General features: G+C 37.2%; 1 protein-coding gene across 2 annotated transcripts in view; it reads left to right on the top strand.

Annotated features, from left to right (window-relative positions):
• The first annotated feature begins 6,512 nt into the window (after positions 1 to 6,512).
• GAS2 (growth arrest specific 2) overlaps positions 6,513 to 13,342 on the top strand; it is a 117,173-nt gene continuing 110,343 nt past the window's right edge. Inside the window, exon 1 of one of the 2 annotated variants that reach the window (XM_054585986.1) lies at positions 6,513 to 6,772. The gene's annotated coding sequence lies outside the window, so the exon portion shown is untranslated. Of the gene's footprint in view, positions 6,773 to 8,162; positions 8,248 to 13,342 lie in introns of those variants that run through there. The other variant, XM_054585987.1, reaches the window with a different exon arrangement.

Raw genomic sequence — 13,342 nt, 5'->3', positions numbered from 1 at the left:
TATATTATATTATATATATAGGACGAGGAAAGAGCCTATTAAACTCTAAATATAAAGACAGCAAAGAAGAACAGAAAAAATAACAGGGAGGGAAAAAACAGAAGGTTATCTTTCCAACAGGAGGTTCTTCCTGAGGTTATTTTCTTTTCTTAACCTGCAGGGTCACGACCCCACTGTTTCTCCCCACTCTGCCTCCCCAGTGCTTTGTCGCTAACATGGGAGCCCAGTGATGGGAGCCTCATGTCTTGGCCCATAGCCAAATTTATTATGCATACATTTAAGTAGGATTTAAATTCATTTCACAATTTAGTAATGAACTGAGTCTCTCCCAGGGTTATACAACAACTGGTAGGTAAATAATTAGAAATGATTATCAGTATTCCTATTATTATTCAGCAATTCCTCAATATCTGAGGTGAGAAACTTGAAACAATATGGATGGCTTTGTGAGAAGAGGAGGAATAGAGACAACGGAATACTTGTCCACACATAAGATTTGCTTTTAAAAGACTCAATTATCTTTGATTCACCCTATTCCTAGCCTCCACTGATCATACAATAGCTCCCATTGGATACCAAATTGGCATCTCAAACTTAACTTTTGTAAAAGTGGAAACCCAGTTCTCTCAAGACAAGATATGGCAAAACAAAACAACTTCTTCCCTAAGTTTTTACCATTTCAGTAAATGACAGCATAGTGTCTGTAATTATTTATACACACCCCCCCCCAAAAATCTTAGGGCCCACTTTATCTGTCTCTCGTCCTACATATCCATCCATCAGTGATAAAATTTAAATCACAATTTAAAATAAAAATCATAGTGACCAATATCATGGGTGAGGTATTCTAGACTAGAATTTGGTGCTTACATACTTCAGCTGCTTCATTATAAAATGAATAGACTAGGGAGAAATAATGTGAGGAAAGAAAAAAGTTTGAAGAAGAGAATAATCATATAAAAGATATGCAGAATCTAATTATTTACCATAACTCCATTGCACTCACTCTCATCCAAGTCACTACCGCCTCTCAGCTGAATTATTATAATAGCCACCGACCTGTTCTCCTTGCACTCACCCATGTCTTCCTATAGTCTATTCTCTACCCAGGAGTCAGAGTGACAGTTTTAAACTCTAAATGTGATCATGTCACCCCTCTGCTCAAATTCTTAAAGACCTTGTAAACACTTACAAAGTTCTATGGGAAATGAACCCTCTCTTCTCAAACCCGTCTCTCTGACATTATCTCTTGCCCCCACAGGAGCCTCTCTCTGCCGCAGGAGCCTCCTTGATTCCCTAGAACACTGATTTTTGAAATTTTCCTGCCTCAGTGACTTTACACTAGACATTTCTTTGTCTGAAACGGTCTTTAGGAATCTGTGTAGTGCATTTACTTCCTTTGGATCTCTGCTCAGATGTACTTTGTTGTCTCTTTACAGATGCGGAAACTGATAGTTTGAGAGGTTAACTAATTTGCTCATAATTTTTAGCAAGTAACTGAAGAAGTTGACCCTGATTTTTGTCTGTTTCCAAATCTGGACTTTTAATTATTAAGCTAACTGCAGTGACTATTATTATTACAATTTCATATGTCTATTTCTTGACAGTTTTGGTGGAGATAATGGCTGGTGAAACCTTTTGGTAAAGGACTCTGGAGTCCAAGCGGCTATTGTACCAGCGGCGTGATGGCATTTCCTTCCACCGAGAGGAGCCCCACTAACTCTGACCCTTTCCTGTGCAATTCGGTCACTTTGGATGTGCTCTCTCACAACCTGGTCTAGAATTAGCTGCTAGAAGAACCCTTCCACAATACGAATTTTAGTTATTTCTCAAAATGCTTTGTGTAAATCAGCAGTTGTCAGAGATTCTGTGTTTATGAAATATGTGACAGTTTCAATTATGGAAATTTCAGCAAGTTTTTCCATCCTTCAACAAAATAATCCTAAATTTGTCATTATCGGTGCTCTTAAAAATAAATGGATGGTGGAAACAAGGTCTACCTGCAAGAGAGTCCTAAGAAATGTGACAGTAAAATCTCATTTAAGTGTAAATTGTTCTTTCAATAAGGGTGCAAAATCATCAACTGGCACTGTCCTTACAGAGGGGTTACCATTCAGTTCCCCTTTGATGGGCACAGTCCTTCCTTCCTTCAGGCATCTGTCCCATCACCCAGTGATACCTGCTTTTTCTCTTTTAGTTATTCAGTGGTTGTATGGTTCATTTACTTATTCAGTCATTCAATGACCTGAGGTTTGGGACTGTACTGAGGACTTGATATGAAAGATGGGTAACTTAGTCCTTCTACTCTAAGGACTCACAGTTTTAGTAGGAAGGTGTATGTATAAGAAAATAACTGTGATACTACATTATAAATGAGATATAAAATAAATGAAAATTCTCAGAGCAAAAGAGACAGAGCCATATTTCTGCCAGGGAGATCAAGAGAACTACAGAGAAGATAACTATTGAACTATTGCTAGAAGAATGAATCTGACTTATTCAGAAGGAGAAAGTTAAAGGTAAGAGAGTGTTCTAGTCGGCATGAGCAAAGACAGGGAGGTGTGAGGGTATACAATGTTTGGGATGTTGTGATATTACATCATGTCAAGTCTACTGCAGACAACATATATGCGCATCTGTTTTGTACTTTATAGTGAAACCATCTGTTCATTGATACCCTACCTCATTTTTTTTACTGATTTTCTTCTTAGTTTACTTTCAGAGTCAGATTTTTTCAAACTGTGGGTTTGAAATAAATTTAGCAGTTCTCCAACAGCATTTCTTTTAATTGAATGGCATAGAAAAGGCTAGAAGAAAGCCAAATACAAAAATATCAGAGTGCATGAACTTCAGAAGGTAAATACTATTTTCTGAGACATGTTTTGCTTGTGTATCTGAATGTGTTTCCATGTGTATCTTCCTTAAGGTATTGCATATTGTGGGTCACAATAAAAAAAGTTTGAAAACCACTGAACTAATAATATTTTCTAGAGCTCTTCACTGCACTCCTATTATATTGGTTATGATTAAACCTTGAGTCCAAATCAACTTTGGTTTTTAATGAAGTGACAAATGACACAGACTGACCTCATTTATAAGCCTGGTACATAGGCAAGCATCTGTTTAACTGAACTCTAGTTACATTTTACCAGATGAAATGATTCTAGCCTGGGAGTTAAGCCATCATTTATAATGTTATTTTAACATTATTTTTCTATTCTGGGTTCCAAACTACAAAATTAAAGACAATATATAAGAAATATAACCAATTAGTAGGAAGCTTCCCAAGGGACTGCATTTTTCTAATAATCATTCATTCAACAATTATTTATTGAGTGAGTGCCTACCAGAAGTCCAATGGTATTCCAGATGCTAGAGATAACAGTGGTTCAAAAGAAAGACAGGGTTATTGAAATAAAAATATTTTATATAGGACATTCATATTAAATTTGACCTTTTTCCAATTAGAATGGCAGAGATATTTATAAAATATTTAGAAACAAATCACAAAAATATTTAATGAAAACCAAAATTCACACAATAGGATATATTACATAGGATATTTAAAACTAGATGAGATAAATGGCGTATTTCGTGAAATGCTTGTAATCTCTCCTCTGTGTAAAAATTAGAAGACATATGCTCATATATAACATACATTTTGCAAAATATATGAGTCTTACACAGTAGGGAACGGATACCTATACTAGTGTTGTATTGTACTTATAAATTTTAAAGTTTTCCTTTGAGAATAAAAATAGAGTTTTTAAGTTGCATATCAAAATGAGAGTAAACCTTGAACTTTCACATGAAATCTCTCTCATTTAATTTATTCTTTGTAGTGTTATATATGAATGGTGATGAAAAGTATTAACATTTACTTTTTACCCCTAACAGTATGCATAATTACCATACTAGGACCTATAAAATCCCTTTTGTTTGGCATTTTAAAATATTTCAATATATATCAGTTCAAGGCCTATATTATGATCCAATAAGGTAGATAGAAGATAAACATATTTTATATCACTGACAAAGTATTTCAATAAAAAGCAAATAAGTGTTTTCACTTATAACATTGCTTCATATATTTATCTGGCACCAGGGCAGGTTTTTATACTGCTTTCCTTATTGTAATTTTCACTTCTAAGGCTATCACGTGCCATAATTAATAGCCCTTTTGAAGCTGCTTAGGAATATAAGAATATAAGAAGATATGTATATTTTTGAAAGAAAAGGCGCAGTTTATATTTGAGACAATGTTGAAGGTGTAGAATGCCCCAAACACAGAGTAACTTTGAAACTTTCAATATTAAATTCCTTTAAACTTTAATATTTAAGTGATAAAAAGAAAAAACTAAACTATATTTTCTTTAAATCTGGTTTGGCTTCTCTTTTATATGCTGTCAAGTTTCAAGAATGTATTTTGACATTTTTCATCTCAGTAGGTGAGGCATTTGCTTCCATTACCTTCATATTGGTCCAGAAAAGGTAGGTTGGACCATGATTCCCTAAGATTAACGTGTTTAGGTTGAGAGAGACCAGAGTAAGAACATTCTTGGACAAAAAGATTATCGAACAAATATATTAGTGACTGATTGGAGTACATAAATAGAAATTTGATTTTGAACAATACAAAATAAAAATCAAATGGGCATTGTTACAAATTCTGAAAAAATTAAATAAAAACAATATTTTGATGCCTCTTCAGAAATCTTTTGTATTACTTCTCCTTTGTTACCAAAAGATATTCAGCACAACTCTCAGATGTTAAGGGAGAAAAGTGCATATTTCTCCTAGCATTTCCCTTTTTGCCTCTTCTAAAAAGACAGAATCTGATGCATAATTCATAACTAAAACTTCCTGGAAGGAAGGGGCATTGGAGCGAGTAATTTGAACGATGATGCTTTCCCAGGGCCTGTGTAAGCCTCCTCATTTTCCCAAAATGGATTTTACATTATTCCTGAACCAACAAAAACATTACTTTACACTTTACTTTTTGTAACATCAATATGGAACAATGTAACAAGAATATTTACATCTGGAGAAAAATAGAAGGTTTTCAAAATTAAAGGTGTTAGATGTTTTGAACTCTCTCCACTGAAGATACTTAAATTATTGGTCATTGGCTGATGATGCTGGATCATGAAAAATTATCAAGAATCTTTGACTTTTTACTCAAATTATACAAGTTCAGAAACTCAAAATATTTTGTTAGGGCTCTAGGAATACTCAGATATGGTTACTTTTTGATGGTTTTTATTATTCAGAATCGTTTCCTCAAATTCATGAATAATCTGTTCTGTATGATTCGCTGATATTTATATATATTAAACCAGTAATGTAGGCCTTTTATTAATGCTGTTTCTCCTTAAAATGAGGTGGCTTCTTTTCTTTCTTCTTCTTCTGGGGAGCCAAGGAGGAATACACCCTTGACAGCTGCAACACCCAACTGAATGAGCATAAAAAACTTGAGGGTCAGTGCTGCCAAACTTTTCACTCTGTCCTGTCCCCTTCTTCATTTTCATGTTGCTACAAGCAAATACCCCGTGCAATGTCTAGATGTTTGGAGCAAATAACCACTTCCAGATGAAAGCGGCAGTGAAGGTAACACGCATTCTTTAATTATATCTAAAATTATACACATCATTTCGCTATTGTCGATCTATAGGTAGTTTCTTCTTGGGGGTGGGGTGGGGGGAGGATGGAGTGGGAGTAGTTAATCACAACTTAAAAAAACCGTATCCATGGGAGGATCAGAATACCTGCGCCACCGCCATCGGAGGCATGGGATGGAGATGAACGTGAAACTGATGACCATGAAAGCAAACAACTACCAAGTGTAGTATTTCCAGTCTACACCCCATGGAAAGCGGTGACCTGAAGGGATTAGGACAATCAGCACGAGGTCACCTATATATTAGCGGTGAAGCAGAGACTTGGAACATCTGTCCAGTTCCTGGCAAGACGTTTCATCTCAGACTACAAGTACTAATAAACAACAGTTGGAGAAAATTGTCTGTGACATTCAACATAATGCTGAGCTGAGGCTGAGAGAAGGAAGGGTGGAATTGTGTTTCCTTTTGTAAAGCGAAAACAGCCCTAAGTGTAGCCTCTTCTAAAATATGATATTTAAGGAGAAGTGTAAGAAATCAAGTTGTTCAATTTGGAACGAAAAGTGGCCGAAGTTACTGGAAAGCTCATGCTTCTGAGTGTGCAAAATCACTGGCCAGGAAAGCAAAACTTTTCCAACACCCCATTTTAATATTGTGCTAAAGCCATTGACTCTGTTAAAACCCTGGAGTTAAATATGATCCCCTCCCCACCCCCGGCCTTTTCCCTCTTAGGTTAGTGTTTGGGGGTCAAGGAGGGGGCTGGAGCTTGGCCCTAACCTCGGAATTGCTGCCAAGGGCTTGTAATACAATCTCTCCCCGTTTGAAGGGTAAATCAGTGTCAATTGCGTTTGCCGTCCACCAGAAAAAGTAAGCATTTTACTTCCGCTCGGTCTATGTGGACTGATGAAATGTAGGAAATCTGTTTCTGGCAGGGGGAAAAATCGTTTTCCCAAACAGCACCAAGAGGAGCCATCAGAGAAGTATGAAGAGGGGCAGTGCGGCTATAGCTGCTGCCTCTGCCGCCGGGCTGGTGGGGTGCGGAGAGCGGCTGCTGCAGGACCTGCTCCGGGAGGGGGCCTGGCCCGAGACGCTGCAGGAGCCGAGCCGGGAGCCCCGGCGCCGCTGAGAGCCGCCAGCAGCCAGCTCCGGACGCGGGGGTGAGCACGGCGGCCGCGCGGTCGCAGCTCTCCGCCAACGCCGCCGCAGCGTGCGCGCACTGCGGCGCGGGGTCGCGGGCGCCCCTGTCTGCGTGGGCAGCGGGGGCGGCGGGGCCGCGGGAGGTCTTTAAAAACAACCAGGGGACCTGGGATGGGCAGGGTGAAGAGCCACGGACTGCTGGGCCGGCTGTGGCGCCGGGAAGGGGGGCGGGGGCGGTGATCACTGCAGTGGGTTCCTCTCTGATGCACTGGACACAACCATGTGTTCCTCATCCCTATTGTGGAACAGCCCAAGTGACCGCCGCGCGAAAAGCCCGCTGGGGCGGCTCAGCCAACCAGGGACTGAAGTGAGGCTTTCTAATTAGCACATCGATTATAAATGCACACTTACGCATTCGTGCACAAGGGTCCTTGTAATGCATGCTGTTATTGGGGAGAGGGGAGCAGATGGGGATGATCTTATTGGATTGATCTGAATGTTTTACTTGAATCAGGAGGCCGGGGTGGGAGGGAGAATGGTGGCTCGAATGATTTGGGGTGATACTCTGCTTTTCGATTGATGAGTTTGACAGAGTTGAGTTTTTCTTACGTGAACAAATGCTAGCCTGTGAATCACCGCCCCCCCCCCCCCCGACATTGGGAATATTTTTGCGTAGTATTGTTCGTTTTCAGTCCAAAGAGCAAGGTTTTGGAATCTGAAATTGTTTGGGGAGCAGAGGAGCCAACTTTGTTTTAAAGGAATTAATTATTTTGGCAAAATTAAGTTTTATCAGCCCAGTAAAGGGAATTGCCATTAACCTAGTCCAGCCATCCCAGGTTTTACTGTCTTGAAGGGAGACGGGGCAAAAGCACGGCTTAATTGCTTTCAACATTCTTGTACAGTTGGAGGTGGGGGTGGGTTACTCAGTACTTTCCTCCAGTTAACCTTTTTGGAAATTAAAATAATTGCCCTCCCCACCTTCTTCATTATCCTCCTTTCACCTCGTTCATCTTCATTCTCTCATAGTCAAGATTTGCAAAACTTTTCTGTCCCTGTTGTAAACTCCGCCTTCTCCCCAGGAACCCTCTCCAACAAAGCTAGATCAATTGTGTATGGGAGATCTTATGCAGAGGAAATAAGATCCGCTTGTGCACAGGAACACCCATTTGGCCTCCTAGTGTTAAAATAAATGCTCAGGCAGGTCGGATGTACCAGCCAGACAGGGGAAGTCCACCTTTCCTCCCCACCTATCCCCTGAGATTCACAGAGGCAAGGCTGAGAAGGAGCCCTTGTGCTCTTTGCTTCTTTCCCCCAACCTCTTAGCAGTGTGGACACTGATTAACTACAGCTGGGATCTAGTGTGCCCAGCCTGTCTTTGAAATCGATCAATGAGCTCCTTCTCGAGGAATGCTCCCCCCTAACTGTGTAGGGGGAGGTGGTGGCTGTGGTGGTCCTCTTCAACATGGGCGTCCTGGTTCTGACTGCTTAAGAGAAGGTAAGGGACAGATGTCTGAGGCATGGGACGTTGTAGCCTTAACACATGACTCTCTGGGCTTGAAGCTGAAAGGTAGCTTGAATTTCAGTCTGTATGCCTCTAAACTTGGAGTTTCTTTCTGTACTTTATGGTGAAACACCATACTTTTGTGATGTGGTCTCTGCTTTATTGGGAAATAAATTCACATGGCAAAATTTATTTCACCTGGTGCGAAAGGTCATCTGGTTGCCACTGAGTTTTCTACTGTCTTGCTAAGGAATCTTAGTTAAACTTGCAGGGATGATGAAATGTCAGGTCTTATATTAATCCTAAATATGTGATGGCTGACTTCAGAATTTTGCTTCAAGGCTGCCAGGTCTGCATTATTGATACTTGGAGCCTTTGGAAGGCCAAAGTTAACCTTGGTTGAAACCAGAAAAGGAGGCTCCAACAATGTGTTTACAGAGGGACTTTGTTAAATTTGTTAAAATTGCAGCAGATATTAAGGCTATTTTGGTATCTCTGTGGTTTTGATATGGAGGCACAAATAGGATACCACTGTGTTTCTTTTTTTTCTTTTGAGCAACTATCAAGATTTTCTACTCAGTGTTTTTTGGCTAGAGAATATAACTGGAGTGAAGGTAGAACATATCGCTTGTCAAAATGAGTAAAACACTTGTGTAATTTTTGTCTTAAACAATTTCAGGGTCACTTCAGTTGAGTTTTTGCTCTTCCCTTACATGATATAGGAAGTAGAAATCCTATAGCTCTCAGGTACATTACAGTTAAAACAGAAAAATCATTGCATTACAAACAACATATAAAACCCTCCCACAAAATCTCACCAAGTTTTACCTAATCAGCCTAGATGAAATTTTGATGGAAGTCCTTAAAAGTTCTAATTGATTTATGATTTTCAGGAGGTTTTCTATTCAAATTATGTTTCAAGTTAATATGGGAGGGGTCCAAAAACCTGCACTAAATTGAAAGAAAAAAAATTGCTAATGCCATAAAAATATAAGAAATCAGTTCCCACTCTTAATTTTTGGGTCATGACTTAAGAAGGAATTACTATTATAGTTATATCATTATTTGACTCAAGACAAATCATCATGGGGCTCCAGGATAAGAAAGATTCTTGGAAGAGAGTTAGCATTACCTGATACTGGGCACGAAGAGGGCTGAGTAGGATATTTGTAATGACTCTGTGGCTATGTAGCCTTGTTACTTTGGGCAAAATATTTGAGCCCTCCAATGATTTATGAAGAACCAGGAATTTGACTAAGTAAATCTTCTGTCCATTTGAATGTAAAGATTTTATTACATAGTTAGGAAAACTAGTAATGTGTGTTGTTTTTGACTTGATACTTGGTGGTTCTTTAATTTGTGGACAAGTTGCTCGTCTTAGCCAGAAGTAGAGGTCTATTTACAAGATCTAGAATTGCTTTTATGACTAAATTTTGAACTTTAATTTTCTAATTAGATCCTTAGGTTAAGATTTTGCATTCATCACATTGGTTAAGAATATGTAACACTGTAGAGATCTTATTGGTTAACCAAAATGAATCACGTAGGAGTAAAGAACTAAGAATGGTGAAAGAGCCATCCTTGGTTATTAATTTGTTGAGTCTAGCTTAAAAGATACATACCATTTTCTTAAAGATTTTGGGAGAGTGTTTGGCTTAGGGTGTTTTTTTTTTTTAAATTTTTAAAAGATAGTGTTATGGCCTATAACTTTGTTCGTTCATTGCTTCACACCCAGAACACACAAAACTGACCAGGTAGAGGTGAGGTCAATGTGCAGAAGCAAACAAAGGTGGCTTTTAGTTGCGGGACCCTTCATTGTAGGTTCATTAGTACTCTTTGTTTTAAATGGTCCCAGTTAAGGAATCTGTCTGGGGGTGGGGGATGGGTGGGGAAGATGTGTAGTGACATCCTGTCACATTTATTTTGAGAGGTGTAGCACTCCCCTATCTTAATGGCTTATGATCTTTATCTGGTGTCAAAAACCAAGCACAAAATTTGTTAACAAAAGTTGTTTTTAAAAAATACATGTAAACTCATTTTAGAGCAAAAACATTTCATTCATCATCCTATGAAGGCAACTTTGAGTTTTTCTAATATTTATGATTTTATTTCATCAATACTTTGTTTTCATCTCTCTTCTTTAGCCTTTGCCTTCTCTTAGTGATTTAGAGGGCTACAAAATATTCCTATTTTGTTATAGAATTGCTTTTCTTTTTAAAACAAGTCAATGGAAGGCACATTTCTGTGGTGATAATTTAAATTTAGCTAGTATTTAATGAATATAAAATGTATGCCAACACTGACACAAATATTTAATCTTCAAAATTATATTCGAAGTGTTAGCCTCCATTGCACATACTAAAAAACTCAGGTACAAAAAGAAAAAGTTGTACAATTTGGAATATAACAGATACTAAGTACGTAGGTAATAGAGTTAGTATTTGACCATAGGACTTCTGATTCCAATTCTGAGATTCCAATTAATATTCATTAATCAGGCTTTTTAATGGAATTTCATAGCAGCTAGTAATCATATAATGTTTATTATTTTATTCTTATTTTTCTTACTTTCCATTTATTTTCTATGCAATATTGCAATGCATTTTTTTTATAATGTCAACAAAGTCTAGAGATAGGCCAGAAACCATCTTGGTCATAATCAAAGCACACCTCTAGGTGGTGTGAAAGAATACTTTATTTTCAGAGACAAAACTATGAGATCTTCAACTGGGATTCTGGAGCAACAGACTAAACAGAGTCTTTAAGCATATGATATTTTACTTACGGAGTCATTAATTTTTTCTTCTTCCCTTGGGCTAATTCATGTCTCATCATATTCATAATGGTTATTCCAGAATCACTTCTATGGAAAGAAAGGAAAAAAAATATGCACATTCTTTGAAGAAATCTGTATTAAGTTTCTGCATGTTTTTTGCTTTAAGTTTTATTTTTCTGAATTCCAAATCCTGGGGGCTGAGTTAGCCATTTTTAGATAGACCAATAAACCTTGGAGAAGCCATGGTTTGGAAGACTCAGAGAAGCATTTGGATTCCTAGTCCTCTTTCTAAAGTGATGGTCTTTGTTTATTACTTACCAAAGTCACTTATAAAGCTTTGTAAATCCTTAGGTTGTATGAATTTTAATGGTAACATCTTTCAGTGTTTTGATGCAATGTATTAAAAAAAAGTTTTTTGTTCTCCCAAATTTTAACTTCTTTCTTCAAGTGTAGTGAATCATTATCATTTTACTTCCCATGTTTAAAAGCTACCCCTTGTCATCTCTTGTAGTTTTTGAAAACTTTTGAATGAATTCAAAAGATCAAAAATGACCTTTTGGTTATAGTTCTTTGTGGTTTAATTCAACTCATCCATATTGATTAAACATTTGTTAAAAATTATAAAATGGTTGTCATCCTATAGTGATCTTTTTATCTTGATAATACAAATTTGTTTGACTTCTGCTCACCCCAGTTTAACTATTTCCATGGGAAGTTACTTCACCATGGAGTAATTCTTCCACACTCCTGCTAACTGGGTTCATTTCTATGTTTCTTATTCATGTCTCTGCCATTATCTAAATCCAAGACCTCCAAAGAGTGACTGACTTTCAGCTAAACCAAAGATGGTGATTTAAAACAATAAAGGACCAATGTAGATCAAAATCCAAAGTTTTTTCAGAAGGAACTTAAACAGAGGAGTTCCTATCCATGACAGCAACTTTAAGTGTCAATGTATTTTGGTATATATTTAATTGCTTATCTTCTATTTTATGCAAATTACCCCTTAAACCTTATTTCTCCCACCTTTACCACCTGGTAAAATATAACTCTGTTCTTGCTTTTTCTCCTTTGTATATAACTTTGATTATATACAAGGCAGCATAACAAAAATTGCTTAATTATTTTTACTGTTTTTACTTAATGATCATCTATAAATATTAGAAGATAGTTTGAATTACATTTCTGGCAAAATACAGGACAGACTACATGAGAAATAAATGTGCCACTGTCAAGAAAATAAAAACTTCACTGTTTAGAGGTACTGAGGGGAAGGATTGTGTCCCTCTGGCGCATTGACACTGTTACATGCCATTAGGCTTACTGTAAACTATCCCTTGATGAATTCTTTGCTGGACAATGAGCTTAAGAATCTGAGGTGTCTTTCTGCTTTTACAGAGTAGAATAGGACTCTGATGCTTAAATGGAAGTTGCAGAACACATAATAGGATGTAGCTAAAGTTACTGACCTACCACATCTCACTTTCAGGAAAGTAGTGGGAGAGATTGTGTCTTGAGAAGAAAGGCATTTTAGAGGTAACCCTTTTAAGATTTCAATTAGTTATTTAAATGTATGAATCATGTGCTTAAATGTAATATTACTTAAGTGTTTGTTTCTGAGGCTAGCTAGCTTATAGGAATCCTAACCAGTTACAAGGAGATGTTTTGTTTTCCTGTGACTAGACCTACTTTTAAAAGAACTGGGGCAAAAATGTTTTAGGTGTCTGATATTTAACAACAAGATTTCGAGAAAATTTTAGGACTTTGTCTGAATGATGTGAGGATTAACTACAAAAGAATAGGCGATGGTAATGTTCTGGTTCCTATAATGATAATTTAGTAACATATGATAAGATGTATTACAGATGTTTGCACTGGTTCACTATGAATAATTATATATTGAGAGATTTATAAAAAGTATTTTCAAAGAAAATTTGTGGTAATTTTTTTTGCAAAAAAATTACTCCACAGCATAGTTGTTGAGAAATGCAATTAGTTGTGCTTTTAAGTTATATATTTATGACATCTTTTAGGTGTTTACGCTCTAGCTGTCTTTTCTAATCCTACAGCAGAATGGGAGATGGTCACGTTTTGCATTTTTCTGAACACCAATATCTTTTTATGTTTTAAAAGCAGTCTTTAAAAGACAAAAATTATCCTATGCTAAGAGAATTAGACTTAGTAAAATTTCAAGAAATAGAACTGACAAGAGTGTATATACACTTATATTGATAACTTAAAGATACTGTAATTATTGAAATACAGCTGAAAACCCCATTATATCATATAAATCTTCTTGCCAGTTGTATTTTC

Source organism: Pteronotus mesoamericanus, unplaced genomic scaffold (assembly GCF_021234165.1).
Source record: "Pteronotus mesoamericanus isolate MK-2021 breed Mesoamerican mustached bat unplaced genomic scaffold, CSHL_Meso_final contig_90, whole genome shotgun sequence".
NCBI lineage: Eukaryota > Metazoa > Chordata > Mammalia > Chiroptera > Mormoopidae > Pteronotus > Pteronotus mesoamericanus.
Note: the sequence above shows the minus strand (reverse complement) of the source record. Positions and strands in the feature narration are given on the sequence as shown.